Below are 22,209 nucleotides of genomic sequence, written 5' to 3' on the forward strand. Positions count from 1 at the left end.
ACATCCTGAGTTTTGCAGGCAAATGGATGGAGCTAGAAAATATCATCCCGAGTGATTTAACTCAGACCCAAAAGGACATGCGTGGTACGTACTCACTCATAAGTGAATATTAGCCAAAAAATACAAAATACCCAGGATACAATCCATAGAACTCAAAAAGGTCAACAAGCTGAAGGGTCTAAGTGAGGATACCTCAATCCCACTTGGAAGGAAGAAAGCAATCACAGGACAACCAATGGACAGAAGCTGGGGACCCCTGTGGTTAAATTAGGGAAAAGCTGGAAGAAGCTGAGGAGGAGGGCAACCCTGTAGGAGGATCAGTAGTCTCTATTAAACTGGACCCCCAAGATCTCTCAGACACTGAGCCATCAACCAGACAGCCTATACCAGCTGATATGAGGAGAGTGGAAGGGAGGAACCTGGTTGGGAAAGGTGACAGGAAGGGGAAGAGTGAAACGTGACAGATATTGGGGAGGGGCTAGGACTGAAGCCCTGAGAGGCAGCAGAAAGAATGGAATCAGGAGGTAGGAGATGGGGGAGCAACCTCAAGAATGTACCAGAGACCTGGGAGGTGAGGGACTTTCAGGACTCAAAGGGAAGGACATTAGATGAAAGGGCCTACAGTGGGGAGAGTCCACATTGAGTAGGAAGACAGGACATACAGTGGAGGAATGGAGTTGCCATTCTACAGTCAAAAACTCTGACCCAGAATTATCCCTGTCTGAAAGAATGGCAGGGACAAATGGATAAAGTCTGAGGTCCAGTGATGGGCCCAACTTGGGATCCAGCTCAAGAAGAGACCCCAAGACCTGACACCATTACTGAAGCTCTTGAGCACTCACAAAAAGGGAGTTACCATGACTGCCCTCTGAAAGACCCAACAAGCAGTGGAAAGAGTCAGATGCAGATATTTATAACCAACCAATGGACAAAAGCTGGGGACCCCTGTGGTTAAATTAGGGAAAAGCTGGAAGAAGCTGAGGAGGGCAACCCAGCAGTCTCAATTAACCTGGACCCCCAAGATTTCTCAGACACTGAGCCACCAACCAGGCAGCATACACCAGCTGATATGAGGCCCCCAACACATATACAGCAGAGGACTGCCAGGTCTGGACTCAGTGGGAGAAGACATACCTAACCCTTCAGAGACTTGAGGCCTGAGAGAGTGGGGAGGTCTGGTGTGGCGGGGCTAGGGGGATGTAGACATCCTCTTGGAGATGGGGTTGGGGTGGGAGAAAGCATGGGATGAAGAACAGTCAGAGAACAGACTGGGAAAATGTTAACTAGACTGTAATAAAAGACTAAAGAATAAAACAAAAAAAAAAGGTAAATGGTTTAATCTTTTACAAGAAGCAGTCTACAAGCTAGGTGTGGTGGCTTATGCCAAAAACCATAGCATTTTGGAGACTGAGGCAGGAGTATTGCTTCCTGTTCAAGGCCATCCTTTGCTATATAGTTTCAGGATTGTCTGAGATATAACATACTCTGATTCTGTCTCAAAAAATCCAAAATTCAGAGACGAGAGTCAGTTGGAAGGTAGATAAACTCTAGAAGGTTGTTTCTAAGCGATGACTATGAGAAAGTATTATTTGTCTATTCTCCTTCACTGACATGAGTAAACTGTGATTATCTGAAATAAAATCAAGTACTTGTTTATCTCAGTGAGTAGGTTAACATGTGGAAGGTGCTGTGGCAGAGATGGTAAGTTTTAATTATGATATTTCACCCATGTTTTAAGTATTCTGGGAATTGAACTTAAGTCCTCACACACCTGCCAAGCAAATGCTCAACTACAGAACATTCAGAAAACATAGGGAAAAGATATAACTAGTATATGCTAGTATAGCCCAGCTTAGTTTCCTCACTGGATAGAAATGATAAAGGTTCTAAAAGGTAGTGACCTAGTCTATATATGTAGACTTCTGGCTATCTTTTCGAATGAGACCAAGCAAAACATGAAAATGAAAACAAGTTCAATTTGCATTTATTTTAAATGACGAGTATCTAAGTGAGTTTAGGAAACGCTAGTGGCATTATCAGATTCCGTTAATTGTACTGAAAAAAATCATCAAAGCTGTCTTTGAGGATTCCGTTCTATGGGACTTTGATTCTAGATACAATATAATTAATGAGCATACATAATTAATAGAGAACACTGGGTCTCCCAAGACAATCTAAATAAAAGACTTCCGCTAACAATTTCTTAGTGTGCCTTAAATCTGAGCAGGAAATGTCCATGAATATGCTGGGTTTGGTAAATGAGAAGGTGCACTCTGAAAAACCCATGAGCAGTTTTAAAAGTGACTCTGCATTAATCCATCCATTAATTCATTAAAAAATAGATATAGAATGGTGAAAAGCACTGCATAATTGTGGGTAAACAATATTATAAAGAAATAGAAAAACCAGGCTTTTACTAAACTCATTGTAGCAGAGCTGAAAATTTACATACAGTGTTAGGGATCTAGCTCAATAGTAGATTGCTTGTTGAGTATGTGAGGCCGAGTGTTCAGTACCCAGCATCTAAAAAAATCCAACAAAAATATATATACATAAAACATATAGGACATATGATGGTAATTATTAAAGAAAAGGTGTTTTTGGAGGGGTGGACATGCTTGTTAATTGTATGCTACGCATACACAAGGACCTGGTTTAATCTCCAGAACCCATATACCAAACTAAGCATGATGGGGCCTACTTGTAGTTTCAGCAGTGAAAGAGAAAGGAAGAATCCCTGGGGCCAGGCAGACTAGTCTATGCTCCTGAGATGCGGTTGAAAATAGAAGAGAGGCATTTGAAGAGCAATACCTGAGGCTAACCCACATTTGTAAATACACAACAGGCATACATACATAAACAAGTGCCCATGTAAACACACACAGACACACAGACTGATACAGACAGACAGACAGACAGACACACACACACACACACACACACACACACACAGACAGGAGGGGGGTTGGGGGTAGATGGGAGAATATAGAGAGCAGCCTCCTCAAAGAACAGAAAAGGAAACAGATTAACTATACCAGTGGTAATGAGGTAGGCTTTCTTCAGACTTGTGAAGCCTGGTAATGATAAGGACAGAGTCTGTGTGCTAGATGGGAGAAAAGAATAAACAAAATTCCTTTTCAGGGAGAATTATAAAGACATCTGTAGTGAAAGACAGTGCTGGAGGCATTGTAGAAGAGCAGGAAAGCAAATGGTCTGGTAACCTTAAGCAGTTCCCAGCCACAGGGCTGCCTCAGACTCATAGGCATGAATGTATGATAGGCATGAATGTATCATGGGCCAATCATCAGTTTGGTTTTCTCCGGTGACATTTAGACACTTAGTTGTCCTGGTGCAACATGTAAAACTAAGAAAAATATTTTAAAAACTTGTTGTTTCCACTCATTCCAAAGTAAATATACACACACACCCCTCCACACACAGAGCAGAGTTGTATGAATAAAGAAGTGTATGCTCATAAACATGGACTTTTAAAATGATGAAATAATAGAGACGTCTCAGTAGTTCAGAATGTTTACTTCTTTTGGAAAGAGGACCCAGTTCAGTTCTCAGACCTCATATCAGGTAGCCCACAACTGATGTTAACTCCACCTGCTTGGATATGATATTATATCCTGGCCAATGTGGATACCTGCACTTAATGTACACACACCTGGGGTTGGGGATTTAGCTCAGTGGTAGAGTGCTTGCCTAACAAGCGCAAGGCCCTGGGTTTGGTTCCCAGCTCCGAAAAAAAGAAAAAGAAAAAAGAAAAAAAATGTACACACACCTACACAAAAATAAAAGTAACACAAGGACAGGAAATTTAAATAAAGGAAAATGTGGGCCTGGGGCATGGCTCAGTTGCTAAGAGGACTTGCTGCCACACTTTACATACATCCATGTGCTCACATAATCACACATACACAAAATACATGAAACATAGTAAAATATTAAAATATATATAGGGACATGCTCCATAAATTACCAGAGCTATAATAATATTAGTTGATGGAGAACCTCTCTTATTTCGTTAGCTGTAATTCTGTCTTGTACTTCTAGCACTCATCAACAGCTTAAAATAGTTCCTTCTCCTATTGTCTTTTCCTTTTCCTTTGTGTTTTTCTATTCATTCTCAACCTGTCCCCCAAGCTGGAAGAAAGCAACGAGAACAGAGGACAAAGCTGAATGTTAGGTGTATGTGGATTGGGTTGAAAGCAGACAGGATCAGGTATAAGGGGCAGACAAGTGAGAGCTGATGAAACGAGAGAAGAAACCACCCTCTCCTTTTTGCTACCCTTCAAGTTTGGGTTAAAGGTCAACACATCAAGAGGTACACTGCCTCTAGAGAATTAGCAATTAAATCTAGTCATTATGTTTGTTCTCAGCCTCAGTGTGCATGGCTCTTCAAAATGACTGGATCAAGACAGATTTCCTTCTTGCCTGTCTGGTTTAAAGGTCCATTTCCACACTCAGCACACATCCAAGTCATTGTACAGCAGAGAAATGCCATTACTTTGCCTCTTGACACACGCTGCACATAAATCACTCCATCGGAGGCCCTGACCAAAATAGAAGAATTCTCTAGACTAGCAAATTGTTTCTGTGAACTACTTAAGCTTTGTACTGTCTGAGAGAGATTTGGCAGAACACGTTTTTTTTTTTCATTGTTTGAAAATGATTTTGTTAGTGCTCCTAATAAGACATAGCTGAAAACAATGCATAGGTAATTTTCAAACAATAAAATGATTATTTCATTAAAGAATGTTCTCTCCCGAAAAAGCATGTATTTATTATACAGCACAAGAAAAATTCTTGACATTTGCTTTCCCTACTGTAACCTATCATCCTAGTATTTTGTAGGCCTTATTTCTAACTATTGTATTTGTTTATTCACTTATTAACCAGAATACCTTTTCATATTTAGTCGACTATGGGCCAAACAAACAAACAAACAAACAAACAAAAGTCAGTTAAAAGCTCCTGCTCTCTCTCAGACATGTTATTGAGCATGTAACACAAAGAACAGCAGTCCAAGGGAAAATGTATTAATTAAATAAAAGCCAATCTCTGTGTTCCCACAGTCTGTGTGCTGTCTGCCATCTCATTGTCTCATAGTATTTTCTCTCTTTTTGTATTGTGTGAAGAGATTGGTGCTGTTTGTGTATGAGTGGGTGTGGAGGTCAAAGGTCAACCTTGAGTGTTGTTTCTCAGGAGCCACCTACCCTCCACTATATTCTAACATTTTTACTATTTTGTGTTTTGCCTGCACACATATTTATTCACCATGTATGCCTGGTATCCAGAAGCCAGAAAAAGATGTTGGAATCCCTTATAACTGAAGTTGTGCAGAGTTTTGAGGTAGCGTATAGTGTATTGAATCAAACCTAAGTCATTTAAAAGAAGAGTCAGTTCTCTTAGGTGCTGAGCCATCTCTCCCAACCTGTTTTTATTTTTGAGACTTGGTTCTACTATGAATCTCATGCTGACCTAGAACTCACTATGTAGACCAGGCTGGCCTCAAACTTACACCAAGCAATCCCTTGACCTTTGACTCTAAAGTGCTGGGATTTAAGGCTGTGTAACCACTCCTTGTATTTAAGACAGAGTCTTTCACTGGTATAGGTGACACACTACACTAGGCTGGCTGACCCAGGGATCTTTCTGTCTCCGCCTTTCTAGTTGTAGGGTTGTAAATAGGCACTATCCTTCCTGGCTTTCTTTTACCTGGGTCATGGTGATGACGCTGAGACCCAGCCTCTTATATTATTTCCTTTCTGCCTGGAATTCCTAAAACGTTCTCCTGATTGTCTTAATTTTACTTCTTTAAAAAAACTATTCAAGTCTCACTTCATTTAAATCATTTCCACGTGTGGTTTTCCCTGCCTTAAATTCACAGAACATCACCGCGTGGGAAGACCCTCACTTCCCTGATACTCTAGCAGCACCTTTGTACCTCCATACCCAATGCACAGAATATATAGGGAATCAAGAATACCACATTGGTTTCCAAAGTGTATGAGTTCATGCCTGTAATCCAAACTTTTGGGAAGCAGAGGCAGGAGAATAAAAAAATACCAAGGTCACCTTCAGATAAACAGGACATTCATAACCAGTCTGGGTTATATAGACAAAGTCTCAGAAATAATATCCTATGTCCTAAGTGGAAGAAAACCAGAACACATACCCATGAAGAAATCATGCCAAAGGAAGTTTCAGTAAAAGGTGACTATCCAAGAGAGATTCCTTTTGGGCCCATTCTAAGGGTACAGGAGATTGCAAGAAAACTCAACTTACCAGAAAATGACGCTGAACGCTAAATGCAAGTGAAGCAGTTTTCCAACTCAGCAATGTATGCCAAGGGAGAACAACCTATTAGGACAGAAGACATACTGTGAGTTTAAAACGTCTTGGAAACATGCATACCTACAGGATTTTAAGTATTACAAAAGGCAGAAATTTACTTGTTCTTCACAATAAATAAGAAAATTGGTGATTTTACATGGTATGTTTGCAGTCTTTATATCTAAATAATTATCTGAAACTTATTCCCCATTTACATCTAATCCTCTCTTCCAATCATTTTACTAAACACATACTACTAATGTGGTATTATACACATTTGATTATGCAGACTGTTGACAATTGTTTCTTAAACACAACATGTTGGTCATTAGGCCACTCTGACAGCTGCAAAACAAAAGGTCAGATATACACAAGGCTAAATGGAAAAAGGATCTTGTTCATTTTTCTTATCAGCTAACAGCCAATCTTTGTTGTTTTTTTTTTTCTGTATTAGCCACCTAGCCTAGCATCAGAAATTAACTTGTTTTTATGGGCTTTTCAAATCTCCTTTCTTCTCTCTCCCTTGTCTTAGCCACATGATATTCTAATCCCATGGACATTTTAGACAAACACCCAATTATTAGATGAACATAGACAGTAGAAAACACAGAGAAACCACAGCAACAAGGGAACATGTTCTGTCCCAAAGTGGAGGAGAATCACAATGGACCAGTAATCATCAAATAACATGAGCAAAAGTATGTCCAGAAAATAACTTGCTACTTCCCTAGCAAATATGTTGAACCCTAGTTAAGACGTGGTATTAACAATCTCAAACACATAGTTTTTATGTGCCTGTCACTACTGGGAATCCACATTCTCTAATTACCAAAGGCTAAAACAAACAAACAAACAAACAAACAAAACTAGAAGGCAGGCCTAGGACAAAGTTTAACAACAAGGCAACATGAAACTTAAAAATATCATAGTCCAGACTAAAGATGGAGGGAATAAAACATGGCCTGTTTTACTTCTTTCAGAGATACAGAGTATAGACAGGAATCCAAGTCTTGTGGGCAGTTAGTTTGGTGTTAAAAAAACCTTACTAGTAAGCATGTGATCTAGGCAATAATGAAGGTAATCAGGTTTCAGAGGCATCTAAAATAAGACCAGGAGTTCAAATTAATACTGAATTGAAAAAAGCTTTAGAACCATCTTGTATGGGGATTCACTGGTTCTAACATTCAATAGGTGAACCAAAAGGTGGGACCGTAGCCAGTTCAAGGTAAACCAACCTTAACTGCCACTTCAAGAAGATTCCTTGGGTTCCCCAAAACTCCTATATACACAGTTTCCTATTTTAAACTTTGTATGCAAACTCATCTAACTACAATTTTTCCCAGATTGACCTTTAACCACAGTTTTATATGATGTCTCATGCTAATGGTCTTTGCTCAGCAGAACTATCAGTTGTGGTCCAACAGTCCACGTGTTCTCTTGTCCTTACTGTTCTTTGCTACATTTGCTAATATATACCCTTGACATCTGACTAAATAGAGCTACTAACCAACATAAAAAGGTTTAGGCTCTATCCCATGGCAACAACTTCAAAGCCCATATAACTCTAGGTTCCTGTTCCATAAAGCACAATTCTTCTAAAAGAGGCAAGAAGGAGATGGTGACATATGTACAGATACTGACTTTGGATTTATGCCCCAAACTTGAGCATCCCATCTTGAGGGGAATTCTAAGAAAAATTATGAGATTTTTTTTCATACCATATGCTTTGTTCAAAGTAGGATGTTGAAAAGTCTGAGTACGGAAAAACATGAGAAACAGACAAAGACAGCCTGTGATAATAAGAATTAAGTCCATCCATTATTCTAATAATCTCCCTTGGGTCAATGGCATCCGTGGAACATCTATGACCACTAGGACAATTTTGAAAAGAGTAGCAGAGGATGCTACTTGTCTGGCATCAATGGGAGAAGAAGCTCTTGGTCTTGTGAAGGCTTAATTCGCCAATGTAGTATGTAATGCTAGGGCTGTGAGGTAGGAGCAGGCAGGTAGGTGGGGGTTGGAGGAGCTCTCATAGAAGCAGAGAGAGGGGATACAGGGTTTGCAAAAGGAAAACCAAGAAAAGGGGTAACATTTGAAATGTAAATAAATAAATCCAATAAAAAGTAAAGGCTTATTCCAATTGAGCTGTGAGCAAGTACCAGGTTTTATCTAGCAGAACACAACATCTTACAAGGAGTCCTTCATACGTGACTTTATAGTCATGTCTACCTCTACCCCCAAAGCTGCAAGAAGATACTTTTAGGAGATGAGTGGGGTTTAATCAGGGGTGTTTTAGACTCCACATGACACAAGGGGGCGCTGCAGCATTTCCTTGCCAAGGCAAAGAGGGCAGGCAAGTCTACATCTTCATGTGACTTGAGAATAAACACATTCCAGGTTTAAAACTTTGTGAGAAGAGTTTTATATAACCACTGTTTGCAAAATGAACCTGGAAATGTAGTAAGTGCCACCAGGACTCAAACAAAAATGTATCAGAATGCCTTCCAAATGCCCTTGCATTTTGAACTGGAAAAAAAAATCTAAAGTTGACTTTGATCATTGCATTTTCATGTATCTTGAAATATCCTTAATATTTAATATCTTTAATTAAATACCAAGAATACAAGGGAGGGGAAAGAAATGGAGGAACCAAAAGGGTCAGTGACATTCCACAAGAACATAGCCTGGAGAATCAACTGACGGAGACTCATGGAAACTTGAGAGATCAGGGAGCCTGTAGGGGTCTGACCTAGGTCTTCTATATATAAGCATGGCTAAGCGGCTTGGTGGTCTTTTGGCAATCCTCAAAGTGGGAATAGGATGTGTCCCTGACTCTTTAGTGTGCTTGTCAGACAGTTTTCCTGTTACTGGGTTGCCTTGTCCAGCCTTGATATGGTGGGATATGCCTAGCTCTATTGTAGCTTGTTATGCTGTGCTTGGTTCGGGTCCCTGGGAGGTCTGCTCTTTTCTAAGGGGAAGAGGGAGGAGGCTGAAAGTCTTCAGGGAGGAGAAGGAAGGAGAGGAAACTGTGTTCAGGATGTAATATATGAGAAAAGAGCAATAATTAAAAAAGAAAATTTATGTATAGGGCACAATGATGGGATTGGCTTGCATTTAGGTTTCCTATCAAGTTCTTCAGGGTTTTTTTTTTTAAAGATTTATTTATTTATTTATTTATTTATTTATTTATTTATTTATTTATTTATTTATTTATTTAGCACACTGTAGCTGTCTTCAGACACACCAGAAAGGGGCATCGGGTCTCATTACAGATGGTTGTGAGCCACCATGTGGTTGCTGGGATTTGAACTCAGGACCTCTGGAAGAGCAGTCAGTGCTCTTAACCTCTGAGCCATCTCTCCAGCCCAAGTTCTTCAGGGTTTGATGTGGATCCATTCCAAAAAATTTGGCTTGGAGCTTTTCTGTATTACATGCCTCATGGCTTTTGTTTTTCATGACTGTGACTATGCAAATATCACAAATAACACTGAATATTGACATATAGCTGGTGCCAATTTAAAGCCAACATTATCAAGAAACACAGATTCTTTCCTTTACAGTCTATTTGTCTCTACAGAACAGTTGAAATGTGACCCACATATGCTTACCCCTGAGAAGTTTCTCAGTAATTACATAGGCTTGTATTGGATATGTCACTTATCATATAAATATACAAGAGGAAAAGGAAGAAAAACGCACTCATAAGAATAGGTTAATCAATAATATATCAATTTTCTCAGTGACTCTTCACGAGGGTCGGAATTAATGAAAACTTCTTTGAGAACTTGCAATTTTCTCATTGGAAGTGACAGTGAGTTGTGCTAGACAATTTCTACTGTAGTTGTCTTCAGAAATTTCTAATGTCCTTTTTCATTTAGGACTGTTGATTTTGTAATTTTCAAACACTGAAACAGGCTATGCCCCTTATGGAAGCACAAAATTTGTACTATAAAAATCTGTTCAAGTACTTCATTCCCAAAAGATGAAAATAGGCCATTAATAAATGACTGATTTGATCACATTCCCCTGTAGTCTTTTGCTATCAGTATACACAGTCAACATATCTATCCTCAGAATTCACTAGTCCCTTGTCTACTTCTGTCTTATGGATAGATATGTGTAAACAAAGAAAGTGGATCTCTGAAAGGGTCCAAGATATTTTCTTTTTTTTTTAAAAGATTTATTTATTTATCACATATACGTACACTATAGCTGTCTTCACACACACCAGAAGAGGGTATCGGATCCCATTACAGATGGTTGTGAGCCACCATGTGGTTGCTGGGAATTGAACTCAGGACCTCTAGAAGAGCAGTCAGTACTCTTAACCACTAAGCCATCTCTCCAGCCCGATATTTTCAATGTTTAGTTGCTTATGCTGCTTGGCTACTGCCTTCTCTGTGAGATTTTATGGGGATAAAACCATACAGAGAGGCTACATGGACCTTAGGGGAATGATTTACTGGTAAGGATAATTTTTTTAGTGTGGTGACACAAATACTCAGGATTTTTTACATGTTCGAATTAATGTGCTGAGGTGGTAGATTGCTGTCAAGCATGTAGTTTTCAGTAGTAAGGTGATTTCATTATATGAAAGTAGTTAGCATGTAATCTAGGGGAGAAAAAGTGGTATTTACTCTCTGGCGATTATTTTCACCTCTAGCTACAGCCACAAGGTGATTGATAACATATGAGGAAGCACCGACCTAACCTAGAAAGTAAGATAGGAGCTACTTGTATACATGCATGCAAATAATAAAACAATTGGTGCATCATGTCTTATTTATTTGTGAAATAGCCTAAATAACTGAAAATAACTGTAAATAGTTACTATACTGGATAATATATGATCTATAAAAGACTATAGTAGGCATAGTTTAACACACTCTCAGGTTTAGAAAATGTATCTACTTCCAAGTGACAGATACTGAAGAGTAGGTGACCCAACTCTTATCTACCACATCTCCAACGCCTCTTCCGTGACAAGGAGGGCTTGTAACACAGCAGTCAACAGACACTTGTCTACTGAGTTTAATCCAAAAAAAAAAGAGAGAGAGAGAGAGAGACATGACTAGAAGGAGCCATTTTGCTATTTACCATTTCTGTTTTCCATTTTAACCAGCTAAATATAGTCATGAAACTGGAATAGACAAGTGATAGAGAAGACAGTTAAACATATAGTATATACCAAAATAAGGACTACTCACGGCTCATGAGACTTGAACAAAGATGAAATGAAATCATTAAAAGACTACTTACATATATGGTTCTCTGAAGATGTCACTGGGTCAACTATAACTATGGGCATAGCATTTGTTACGTTAAGTTGAGCATGAAATATGCAGGACAGTGACATTTGAGCCCCAGTGATGAGTGTCAAAGTCATTTTACATTAACTGAACTGGAATGCTAACAACCTTAGAATGGAGGAGTAAACTGAATGGTCACAAGGGCATCAGTCGTTTGCAATAATCTTGAGCTACTACATAAGGAACAAATTTACTAATACCATGGTTTTTGTACTGTGACAAGTAGCAACACACACACACACACACACACACACACACACACACGCGCGCGCGCGCGCACACACACACACACACACACACACGCACGCACGCCTGCAGTTGGAAAACTATGAAATAAATGTTTTTTACTCATATGAAGTCTAACATGTGTAAGTGGTATTGCAAACCACTAGTCCCACACGCATGTTGGGAAGAAGCCTTAAACAGAAAGTTTGACAGCCCAAGATAGAATAAGATCCCACTTGCTTAAGCTTCTGGAGTTCTTTGCAATAATTTGATCTCCTTACCATTCCTCTATTTAATTCTCCTTTTCACACTGTTGATTGCTTTAGTACGTAAGGGATGGGGGTGACAAAAGGATACAAATGAAGTAAAAGAAAAGTGATATGCATCATCAGGAATAAGACAGTAGGAAATCATGAAACACCTTGCAAGATCAGGTAACACCCCTTTCAGTATAGAAAGAATTCGCTGAAACATGTCTCTCTACACTGTGGAATTTAGTGGGTTCAAGATATGGGAAAAAAAACTATTCCATGGCAATGGTGTTTGAATTCAATAAAGGTTGGAGGACAGTTATACAGTCAGTTACCCAAAAGGTGGCATTCAGTCAGCATGCCTGACTGGGAAAGGAAATTTATCACTCAGATCACAATCAGTTGTCATATGTGTGATCCACTGAACATAGTGGGTCTCCATCTTTAGAGAGCTTCAGAACCACATGAAATCTCAGAAAAAGGAGTAAATACATTTGTGTCTACCAAAAAAGTAATTTGGGGTAAAAATGACCTTTATTCCTCTTAAAGGATACTTACATTTTACAATTTACACAAGAAATGCCACTACAGATATTACTAGAAACTTCAACCTGACTGGACGCTTTGCTTATTTTAAGTAGGAAAGAGAATGAGTATGTTTGTGATTTCAGGCTGAGGTCTAAAGTGGTTTGAACAAAGAGTCCCAGAAAAATAAGAACTGCATGTACATTTAGTAATATCAGAGGTCTAAGCTGACTTTTTTTTGTTTATCTGTAGGCAGAGCTCAGCATTATCATTGTGGTAGGGCCAATCTACCAAAATCAGTGGAAAAATAGGTGCTGTAGCCATGCTAGAAGAACCAGAACTTCTGAATCTATGAGTGTCTTCAATAGGAGAGGAACAAAGAGCTTTCTTTAATTGCTCATATGGGAACTCTCTGTCATAGAGAGCCATGACTCAGAAAAAGAAAAAGTACAGCTGTGACACAAAGAAAATAGTCCAAATAATACTAAGTGCCATCTGAGAGCTTCTTAGTTATATGACACAAATTCCCTTACTTCCTTATACCTAATTTGAATTGTTTTTCTTTGTGACACCTTCTGTTGAGAGTGACCCATACTGACAATCTTGATGTCTCAGTCCTGTCCTATAATGCTACCTAATTGGGAGCCTGAGACAAGGGAAATGCAAGTTCGATGCCCACATTGGGTAGAGTGAATACAAGACTGCTCAAGCAACTTCATGAGATCCTGTCAGAGACAAAAGATAAAAGCGCAGGGTGTAGCCCAGCAGTAGGGTAGTCAGCATCTGCAAAGCCCTAGGCTCAAGCTCTAGGAAAACACACACCAAATAAAAGATATTAAGAGGAGCAATAAGAATTTAGAGGGGAAAGAGAGCTAGAGCGGGAGAAAGAGAAAGAGCAAACACAAACTGCTATGATGGGCTAGCAAGATAGCTGAGCACAGCAGAAAAGTGCCTGCTGCCAAGCCTGACAGTCTATGATTTGATACCTTGGAACCCACATTGCAGGAGGAGAGAAACTACCCTCCTAGATGGTTCTCTGATCTCTACATGTTTATGGTAGCATGTGTGCCCATGGATGTGCATATGTCTATGCATGCGTGTCTACACAGGCATACACAAGTAAATTAATGTAAAATATACTTAAAGCAGCCAATGATATAGGATTAAGAGGAAGATATTAACCATGAATAATACTATGAGCCTATTTTCTGAAAACATTCTTAGAGCAAGTAGAGGGCTAATTTTCCTATGGCCGATATGAGACAGCTTCATACCTGAGGCAAATTTAAAATGAAGATTAATTTTTCATGTGAAAATTCAGGAGTATACTTAGTGCTTTTCCAGAGATGTAAGTGAATCCACCTCCTTCCACAATTGGGCCCCAAAGCAGGGAACTCTGAGGATAGTCAACATAAAAGGACTTAGAAATGCTAGGTGTTGATAGACAATGAAAGATCATTAGCCTCACTGCTAAGTTTGCCCAATAAGGACATTGAGATCAGAAAGGACATCAGTATTTGAGTCAAGACTACAAATCTTCCACAGTCCCCCAGTTCCCTAGACTGGAACTCAAGTCTCCTATTTAAGTACAGACTTTCTTTTATTCCCAATCTACCTTTGGAGTTTTTTTTTTTATTGTGTTTTAGTGAAAGGATAGAAGGTAGGCATCAAGAAACAGGAAGCAGCACAAAAGGCAGCAAGTGCAAGAAACTGTGTTAGCCTGGGGAAGAGCTTGGGCAATGGGGCTCTGTCATTTTAGTAACTAAATTCTCCTGGATAAAATCCAAGAATGCCTGCCTGACCCTGCTCTCTACTTTCCAATAGAGAATTAAACTAAATTCCAGGGACTATGCTTCCTACAAGTGGGCAAAAGGTTAACAGCCTTCTAGAGATTCAAGAAGTGACTCATACTGTATCCTCTGGACAGCCTTTAATTTTTCAAGTACAGATATGGCTGACTGGGTGGGAGTGTCTGTGGTCTCACAGCTCCAATTAACTTTTTTCACCTTCTTCTTTCCCATTCCCTTTACATCTTCCCTCCCAACTTTTAATGATACAAACAGCATTGAGACACCATCATCCTCCATACCCCAAACTGAAATAGATTCACACAATAGTTTTACAGCACTGAGAATTCAAGTCAAAATTGCCGTCTTGCCTTGCTCTGCCTTAATGGCTAACGGAACATATGCTCAGAGACCTTTATAAGGAAAGCAGAGAGCTTCTTAACATAATAGTGTCTTAACATTATGTGGAATCCATTAGGGGCTCGGTTGGTTTTAAGATTCTGTCCTTTTCCAAGCTTTCCATGTACCTTTCTTCTTCTCTGCACATAATGAACAAAGGTTCTTATCAGTCACACAGAATCTGAGTGACTTGAAAATTGAAGACCATCCACTTGAATAAATTATTTGGTGTAATAATGTCTAATGATACAGCCTACATAATCATAGCAAACCTTGCCCTTGATATCACAGTCCTACATTCTATTACCCTTTATGCTTATCAATTCAGCCTAGCCGACAGAATTCCTGGCTTTTAGATACCATCATTGAACAACAGTGTTGACACTAAATTATAGGTGTTATTTATCAGCTACAACATCTGTTATAGTCCTAAAAGACAATCACGGAGATTGCGTCTGCTCACATGCAGATGGCTGAACTCCATGCAGCTTCAAAGACTGACCTGGAGTCCAGCAGCTACTTAGGGAGCTCAGGTACTAATGACATCCTCAAATGAATCCATTTGCAATTTTCAACACAGACATGGTCATGAATACTTGAAATTAAAAGAAAAAAAAAGAAGAAAAAGCTCAAAGTTCCAGTGATTGATTGTACATGCAGCTAAATCTCCACTTACTGAGGAGGAAGGCATGAGAAAAAAATACTGCTTTCACTTAGTTTTCAGAGAATTGATGTGTAGCAGTTGGTGGGATTGGGGAAACGGATGTAATTAATTATGCACAGCACTAGGTTCCTGATTGAATGGGATACCCAGCTCTCAGAAGGTTGCCAGTGATGAATGGAAGCTGCAAAGCCATAGCAATGGCCCTTGCAGTGGAAGTCATTACAGTAGGTGTCAGGTGACGTAAATCACAAGCAAAGAATGCAACCTTCCCCTACACATAAAGATTAGACTCAGCCTCAAAATTGAGTTATTATGTAAAATGCCATCCTATTAAAACCCGGAGAGACAAGCCAATTGCCCTTTAAACAATTGTAAACATGAAGCTTCCACATGGGGAATGTCCTTATCTGTGATTGAACATGTGGGCCGTCCTCTGGAGCTCTTCCCGCTCTCACTGTGAGAGAGGCTGGAGAATGTGCTGGGGTACCAAAATCCTGAGGACTGAATGGGTGCCTGAGGCAACAATGAATGCATTTTCACACAGTTCTCATGCTGGGGACTAAAGATCAAGATGCTATACGACTTTGCTTCTTGTGATGCCTTTCTTCCTTACAGCCATGGTCACATTGTCCCTTTGTCCTCACATAGCCTTGTGTGTATGTATGTGGTAGTAGAAAGAAGGGGGGGGGGAGGAGAAAGGAAAAAAGCAAGATGGATAGGGTGGAGAAAAGAGTGGGCTCTTTCTCTTTTATAAGGCCATCAATCTTACAGAATTATAAACCCAGCATCATGACTTCATTTAACCTTAATTAATTTAAAAATCACCCCTTGATGCTCACATTGGAAGGTTAGAGTTTTAATACATAAATATCTGAGGTGACAGTTTAGTCCATATAAAAGTGATGTGCTTTCGGGCTGTATCAACATTCTTTCATTGCAGAAAACCTTGGTTCTCTTCAAGAAAATAATCCCCAGGATATAATTATCAAAAAGTGGTAACTCAGGTCTTATAGCTAGCTGTCTGTATGCTACCTTTTGGCTATCCATGGTCCTCCCCCCACAAATACATAATTTTTAAGTAAGATCTGGTGGGGCATGGTGATACAGATCTTTAATCCCAAGACTTGGTAGGTAGAAGCAGAAGTATCAGAAATTCAGAGTTATCTTTTGCCACATGGTTAGTCTGAGACCAGGCTGGGATACAGGAGACCGTATCTCAGAAGACATTCCTTTAAGAAGGTAGGAAGATAGCTGTGAAACACCCAGCACTTTCCTACACTTCATAAAATCTGAAACAAAAAAATGAGGTATATAGTTGCAAGGACTGAGAAAAAAAAAACAGATCATAACACTTGGGCACTACAAAATGGTACTCAACCAAGAGGAGAGCTCTCAGGCTTTGCATTTGGAAACAGAGGGATTCTATTCACTCACATTGGTGAGCTTGCACTGGGAACATCAGCAGGAACACAGCTAGCAGCAGCCATAGATGCTAGCACAATATTATAGGAAAAGCAGGGAAAGGCTCCCACTTGCAAATATCCAGTGCTGGCCTAACCTTATCTACTACAGAAAATAACTCACTATGCCCTCTACATACAATGCAAAACTCAATCTGAAGGGTCTCCACATCTACTTCCTCAGGAAATACAGAGCAGCTTTTGTTTTTACCTTTTAGGGGTGTGTGTGTGTGTGTGTGTGTGTGTGTGTGTGTGTGATTATTTCTGATAACTGCACTCTATACTTTTTACTCTTTTTTATCTTACCTTTTCCCCCTTACCTGACTCATCTTTTTATTTTAAGCTTACTAATGTTTTTATCTGTCGATAATTTAGTTTGTACTTTTTTTTGAGACAGAGTCTCATGTTTCCCACCCTGGCCTTGAACTTACTAAGCCACAGCCAAGGACAGTCTTGAAGTTCAGATCATTCGCTCACTAGCCATGTGATGAGGTTACATCACTATGACTAGTTTTATGCAGTGCTAGAAACCCCTGAAGATCAAACCCAGGGTTTTATGCATGCCAGGTAAGCACTTTACCAACTAAATTATAGCCCAGCTCCATTACTTAGAATTTTTAACTCTCGTCAATTGTAAATTCCTAGTTGGCATCTTACCACCTATCCTTTCTAACTTTAACCTTATTGCAGTTATAATTTTAAAATGTTTTCTCTTATATCTATTTGCTTTAAAGCTGTTACTGCAATTTGCTTTGTCTTCTGAATGGTAGTCGGGGTAGAGACCTCAAGAGAATACTGCTCAGACAAAAATCCAGTATTAAACTGGAAGAGACGTTTGACAACAGGCACACAAGTGAGAATTAAAATAAAACACAGTAATGACTCCTCTAGAATTTCTCCAAATCTTCATTATCATAATTGAAGTTAATGTAAAGGTTGAAATACAAGATGAAAAATTTAAACTCGAATTTAAAGACTGACCAACATTTCCAGTAAGTAAGTAGGTATATGTAAGCAAGTTATTTACCAAGAGATTAAAATTCTAAAAAAAAAATAGAAAGTTTTAGAAATGAAGAGGGATTCTCAGCCTTTTGGTTAATATGAGGTGTAGAAACAAAGAAAAGTCAATAAATCAAAAATTTAAATATCTGAAAAAGTCACCATAGACTACATCAAGCAGAATATGAAGAATTGACGACAAGGTTAAGGAACTGTTATACCTAGAAGCCAATAGATAAAAGGCAATCAGGGCCACAAATTTCAAGAACTCTAGAGCATGATCAAGCCACCAAACCTAAAATTCAATGGGTAGAAAAAAAAGCTGAGATACAAAGTCATAGAAATCCCTATGGAATAAAATTATAAAAGAAAAATTCTCAGATCTATGGGAATATCAAACATTCCAATTTAGTAACAGTCATGACTAGAAAAGAACCTTTCTGTAATGTGTTTGTATGTGCATGTATATACACTGTTTATACATACATATATATATATATATATATTTATACAAAGAGTATGTGTCTGTCAGCATGCCAACAGTATAGAAAAAACATTAAAAGTTATGGAGAGAAGTGTGCGGTCTTCCTTCTTTCAGTCCCATTTGTGTCTTTTGTAAGGTACGTCTTTCAGGCCATTCTAAGCGTGAAAGACAAGCCATTTTCTGTCACTACTGATGTTACAATGTGTGCAGGCTTTCACAGGTTGTAAAGTTAGGAGTTGCACGGAAAACTCTCTCTCAAGCGTCACTGTAGTGAGCAGTGAGTAAGGGGGAAAAACACAGATTCAAAGCAGCAGTGGTTGCTAGCCTCAAATTCAAAGACAGAGCTTAAAATCAGAAAACTCACCTTTACCTTGTAATCATTTTTGAGATGTCTCAAACAGTTAGGAAATACCCCACTAACTCCACTGTGTAAGCACCCACATGCGCAAGTGCGCACATGTGCACACACACTCTTGTCATTTATCTAACTGCATGTACCAACTAACAATTTGAACTCCCTGTTCAGGTAGAAGGGTTTGGTCCATTACTAGGCAAGAGAAGCAGGTGGAGAGCACAGTAAAAGGAACCCTACAGTAAGTGGGAGACTAGTTGAGCTCTGAATCTAGAAAGATTTAATTCAGCATAAAACAGCATCACTGAAGCAAAGTTCTCTAGAACTGGCATGAGCAAAGCAATGTTTTACATTTAGAGGAGTAAACTGCAGAACTTCACTGACTTAATATATGTTAAAACACAGTGCATCTGGATTATCAAGGCAATATTTTGAGGCTTTTTATTAATCAACTATATGATAAGTAGAAACTATGTAAACAGAATGACAATGAGATTTTAAATTCTTCACAGGAAAACTTCTATAGGGAACTTACCTTCCTCTACTTGTTATTTTACATGTTAAGTGGTTTATGTGACATAAAACTTCACAAAAATAAACTATATTAAAATCCATGTTCTGGCATTATCAAAGGCAATCTTCGGGATGTTTTGACAAAGAAATCTAGGCCTGGTGTCTTATTCTACATAGGAATGTTTTAAGGGAGAGAAATGGCATATTATGAGAAAATGGAAGAAGAAATGAAGACTATTTTTTATTAGAGAAAAACTCTGAAGACTAGAATCAATGGTTTCTTTGTATGCCTACCATAGCTGGTGACATAATTAGATGTAAGGAACCTAGTAGGTATCAGCAAGAATGGAACCTAAGGAGGATGAAACCTAGTACAGGTAGGGCATTCAATAAAATGAGTCTCGCAATCTTAAAAAAAATATTCCCTGAATGTTAGGCAGTAACCTCAGAGACACGTAGAAAGAAACTTAGGTATTAAATATTTTAGGTCTAAGGGGTCCAGCATATGACTACAAAAAGACCCTAAATGGAAGAAGAAAATAAAAAGAGGTATACCGTTTTAAATATAGTGTTCTGTCGAGTATCAACTAAATATGAGGCCCAATAGAATAATTTCTCAACAATTCAGAAACCTGCTCTTACACATGTACTTAACAATTTACTACAAATAAGAAAATTACCTAAGAATTAAAACTGTAGTGAATAACCCTCAAAAATGAAAAATCAAAAATATATTCTATGGTCGTAACTAGAAAAAATTAATAAGAATTAATGCCCTTTGCACATATGAAGTCTTGACTTAAAACCAGATATAGATTGGAACATAGTGGCTCAAGTTGTTAAGGCAAGTAGCAGAATAAGTAACAAATTTTGGCAGAAGAAATCTTATTGATGCATTATTATCATAGAAAATAGTAGATAACCTAAATAAAAGCTAGATAATAACTGTTAAGGCTACATAAACATCCAGGGAAGTAACAAGAACTTAAAAAGGGTCAGAGGAAGGTAGGGGAGATAGTGATTCAGGAGAGAAGTGGTTATTGATCTTCACTGCTAATCCACTGTATACATCAAAGCATTTTTACTATAGAATTATGGAATTTGTCTTTCCTCTACTATGTTAAGACATTCTAGGTCCACCTAAACCCATTAATAATGTCTACCTAGGATTCCATTACTTTAGTCTTAAGGTCTCCAGGAAACCTATTATTTCCCACTTACTGCAGCCTACTGTTGCTGTATTTTCCTGGGTGCCTTCAGAATGTGGTCTTAAAGTACTCTTGCCATGTCAAGGTTTTATAGCTTGTATAATAAAATTCCTTCCCTTGGAACATTTAATTACTCTAATTTTCCAGTTGATCTGACATGCTCATTGTGAATTAAATAAATTTCTCATGTGAATGTTAGAATGTTGATGATCTGATTTATCTTTCAGACTTTCTAAAAGCAGCTCCAGTTTTCTTTACTGAAAATTGTATTTGGGTGTTATTTAATTATTATCAACTGACAATATTTAAGCTCCAGGGTGACTATAAAGCTATTTTCAGTCTAATAATTTTTAAAATGTCTCTATTCCACGCTGATAAAATTCTCCTTGTTAGAAGAAAAGCTTGAAGAATTAATATATTCATTTGGATAGTCTGGTATAAGCTTGAGGCCTTAGTTATACTAATTTTCACTATAAAATTAAATCACTGTGGATAAAACTAAACCATACACCTCAGCATGAGAAAAGGATATCTATATACTGAATAAATAGACATGGTAGCCTAAGGAATACTGTTCTAAGAGCTTCTAAAATGTTTTCCATGGAGACGTATAACAAATACTGTAAATATGATTGATTTGGAAGGATTTTTATGTGATTCTTTTCTCAGAGCTTCCCTAATTAATGTAGCACCATCTTTACCAGATCCTGTAGCCCAGCAATAGTAAGTTTAACCCACTAAATACTTGATTTAAATGATTTGCGTTTTTTAATTTAAATGTAGCCTAACAATAATTTAAAATAGTATGCAGTAATCCCAAAGGCTACTGAGTTTTCCCAGTACCAAATACAATAAATTTGCTATGGCAGTGTCCTCATTGCAATGAACTGATTGTCTCCCTGACTTTATATGCTTGCTAGAAGCATTTGTTCCCTGTGTGATGTTACTTTCTCCTATTTCGGATCACCGACTGCTATCCCTCTGACCTGTGCAGCATCTTCATTGCTTAGAATATGACTTGAGGAACACAGGGATCTTTGGGGATTGTACTCCTAGAATGCTCAAATTGAAACTGGGTAAGCTGGTAGTATGTGAAATTGTCGTACATAATGGAAGGTCATGGGTGGATTACTTGGGCCCAGGCTTGGGATCAGGCTAGGTAATACAGTGGAACTCCATCTTAGAAAAAAACCAAAAGCATGAACACTCTTATGTTATAGCTAGTACTAAGTCAGTATTAATGGCCACAAAGTTACCTGTCTGCTTAGTAAAGCAAAACAAAAAGCAAACAAAACAATACTACTGGTATACAATCAACATAGGATTAATATCCAAACTAAAGAACTTAAAAACAAAAAGAAATAATAAAATGAAATGAATGGTCTGAAACCCTAATAGTTCTCAAAAGAATTAAAAATGGTCAATACATACATCAAAAACATTCATTGTCCCTCACAATTTTGGAAATGTAAATCAAGACAACTTTTGAGATTTTATCTCACCCCAATCAGAATGGCAAAGATCAATAAAACAGTCAACAATAAAGACTGGTGAGGATGTTGGGACAAGGAAAACCCTCATTTACTGTTGGTAGGATCACAGATTAATCCAGATACTTTAAAAGCCATCAGGGAAATCCTTAAAAAGCTGAAAATCTCCCATGTGACCCAGATATTCCCTGGCATGTTCCC

The 22,209-nt window shown here is 38.4% G+C and overlaps 1 protein-coding gene across 3 annotated transcripts in view; it reads right to left on the reverse strand.

Moving 5' to 3' along the window:
• Positions 1–22,209, reverse strand: part of Usp26 (ubiquitin specific peptidase 26) — a 47,143-nt gene that overhangs the window by 10,573 nt on the left and 14,361 nt on the right. For all 3 annotated transcript variants that reach the window (XM_039099603.2, XM_039099605.2, NM_001106948.1), the window contains one exon: positions 6,295–6,369. The gene's annotated coding sequence lies outside the window, so the exon portion shown is untranslated. The remainder of the gene's footprint in view (positions 1–6,294; positions 6,370–22,209) is intronic.

Source organism: Rattus norvegicus, chromosome X (genome assembly GCF_036323735.1).
Source record: "Rattus norvegicus strain BN/NHsdMcwi chromosome X, GRCr8, whole genome shotgun sequence".
In the NCBI taxonomy this organism is placed as follows: Eukaryota; Metazoa; Chordata; class Mammalia; order Rodentia; family Muridae; genus Rattus; species Rattus norvegicus.